Source organism: Rhincodon typus, chromosome 32 (genome assembly GCF_021869965.1).
Source record: "Rhincodon typus isolate 14 chromosome 32, sRhiTyp1.1, whole genome shotgun sequence".
Classification (NCBI taxonomy): Eukaryota; Metazoa; Chordata; class Chondrichthyes; order Orectolobiformes; family Rhincodontidae; genus Rhincodon; species Rhincodon typus.
This window is the reverse complement of record NC_063363.1, coordinates 30,481,521-30,483,876: the sequence shown is the minus strand read 5'-3', so window position 1 is coordinate 30,483,876 and position 2,356 is coordinate 30,481,521. Positions and strand designations below refer to the sequence as shown.

Genomic DNA, 2,356 nt, shown 5'->3' with positions numbered 1-2,356 from the left:
CTCTCTCTCTCCCTCTCTCACACTCACTCTCTCTCCGGGTCTCTCTCTCTCCATGGATTTTCGCGCCTTGCGTATCTCCAACACGTCGCGCTGACGTCACCGCGCTGCCGGCGGCGTGCGCCTGGCGGTGACGTCAGCGCGGGCGGGAGATTCAAAGCGGGAGCCGCTCTGGATGGGTTAGTGACACAGCAGCTGGGTCTGGTTCTGTACCATCTCATGGACCAGGGTCACTTAACCACATCGAATTGGAAATTAGGCAGATAGTTATCCATTTTTACTTTAGCAAAATAGTAAATACAAACAGAGGATGTTGATAACATTCAGAGGGTCGGGATGTATCAATGGAGCAAGAACAGAATTAATGGACTGGATTTCATGTGCATGGATCGGACAAGCAGGAGCCATGAGATTTCCCTGCTCAATGTGCCTGCATTCAGAGGCAGGGCCAATACACTGTTCTCCAACTGGGTGCAGCCAGTGGATGCTGATAAGAGTAAAAGCTACTGGCATCAGACAGTTGTGATAAAGCCATAGGTGCTGCTGGAGACCAGGACACGCTGTTTAAAAGGCTCACCTTCATGTTCTGGCACTTGGCATAGAGGGTGTTACAGCCTGCAGGCCCGATCAGGGTTTTGGTATGGTAGTGGTATTGTGAAAATGAGTTCCCTCATCCAGACAATGTGTCACAATGTTCTGATGTAAACTGAGTCCTTTAATGCTGTGGTTCATTCGCTCGCTGATCTGGTTCGTTAGTTCGCAGACGTTTCTTTTACCCTGCTGGGTAACATCATCAGTGCAGCCTCTGATGAAGCGCTGTTGTGTTTTCCCATCTGGTATTTAAACTCTGGGGTCTGTTGGATTTGATTACCTCATTTCCGGTTTTCCTTTGCAGTGGAGTATATATAGGGTCTAGTTTTATGCACTTGTTGACGGCCTTCTTGGTGGAGAACTAGGCCTCTAGGAATTCCCGTGCTTCTCTCTATTTGGCCTGTCCTAGGATTCTGGTGTTGTCCCAATCAAACTGGTTGTTCTCCTTATCCATGTGAATGGAGATGAGTGAGTATCTTTTGTTCGTGTCTTTTTGTTGCTAGTTGGTGTTCATATATAGACCCTATACATACACCGCTGTGAAGGAAAACTGGAAATGAGGTAATCAAATCCAATGGACCCCAGAGTTTAAATACGAGGTGGGAAACATGACAGCACTTCATCTGAGGCTGCACTGATGATGTTACCCAGCAGGGTAATGAAACGTCTGCAAACCAACGAACCAGCTCGGCGAGCCAACCAACCACAGCATCCACAACCCGAGCTACAAATCTACTCAAGAACCTTGAGGCCTTTAAACTGAGGATGGATCCATGGAAATTGGTGTAGACCAAGGCATTCCAATATCACTTATGCAGTTGAGTAGGCCAGAAGTGCAGGCTCATCAGTCCTTAAGCAGCATTGGTAAAAATTCTTGGTGCTGGAATATGGTCAGGAATTCTGGAAGTGGGTCCTTGTTGTTATGTGTATTCCTTTGCGGAGTATCCCTAACTCCATGAAAGTCCAGCCTAATTTTTTAGGATGAGGACCTTGCATTAGGACTGGGAAGAGTTAAGAATGTAACACTATTGATTTTAAGAAAGTGAAATCAGGTTATGGACTTACCATTCCTGTTAGCCCTGCCCCACCAACTCTTTTATTATTTAAAGTCTCATGTTTCCTGCCCTATCAGAGACCTTCCTACATTTCACCTAATTAAGAGTCTTTAGCACAGATATTCCAATCAATGTAAGAAATCCTACTTCCAGCCTTGATTGCATTAAAAATTCCTCACGTACCTTAGATGACTTCTGCACTGAAGACTGCTGGGGAGGACCCTCCTGTTTTAGCCTTGGAGAGGATGTAAAAGAGATTTACCAGGATGTTGCCTGGATTGGCATGTATGAGTTAAAAGGAGAGGTTGGACAAATTGGGGTTGTTTTCACTAGAGTGTCAGAGGCTGAGGGGCAACCTGATAGAATTATATAAAATTATGAGAGGCCTGGATAGGGTGGATAGTCAGAGCCTTTTTCTCAGGGTGGAAATTTCAAGTACAAGGGGCATAGGTTTAAGGTGAGACGAGAAAAGTTTAAAGGAGATGTGCGAGTTAAGTTTTTCATGCAGAGGGTGATTGGAGCACATTGCCAGGGGAGTTGGTAAAAGAAGATATGATAGCAACATTTAAGAGGCATTTAGACAAACACATGAACAGGCAGGAAATGGAGGGTTACGGACCATGTGCAAGCAGATGGGATTAGTTTGGAATGGCATTATGGTCGGTACAGACACAGTGGACCAAAGGGCGTGTTCCTGAGCTGTACTGTTATCT

At 45.7% G+C, this 2,356-nt stretch overlaps 1 protein-coding gene across 2 annotated transcripts in view; it reads right to left on the bottom strand.

Moving 5' to 3' along the window:
* chek1 (checkpoint kinase 1) overlaps positions 1 to 139 on the bottom strand; it is a 47,541-nt gene extending 47,402 nt beyond the window's left edge. For both annotated transcript variants that reach the window (XM_048615673.1, XM_048615675.1), the window contains exon 1: positions 28 to 139. The gene's annotated coding sequence lies outside the window, so the exon portion shown is untranslated. The remainder of the gene's footprint in view (positions 1 to 27) is intronic.
* Positions 140 to 2,356: the final 2,217 nt, after the last annotated feature.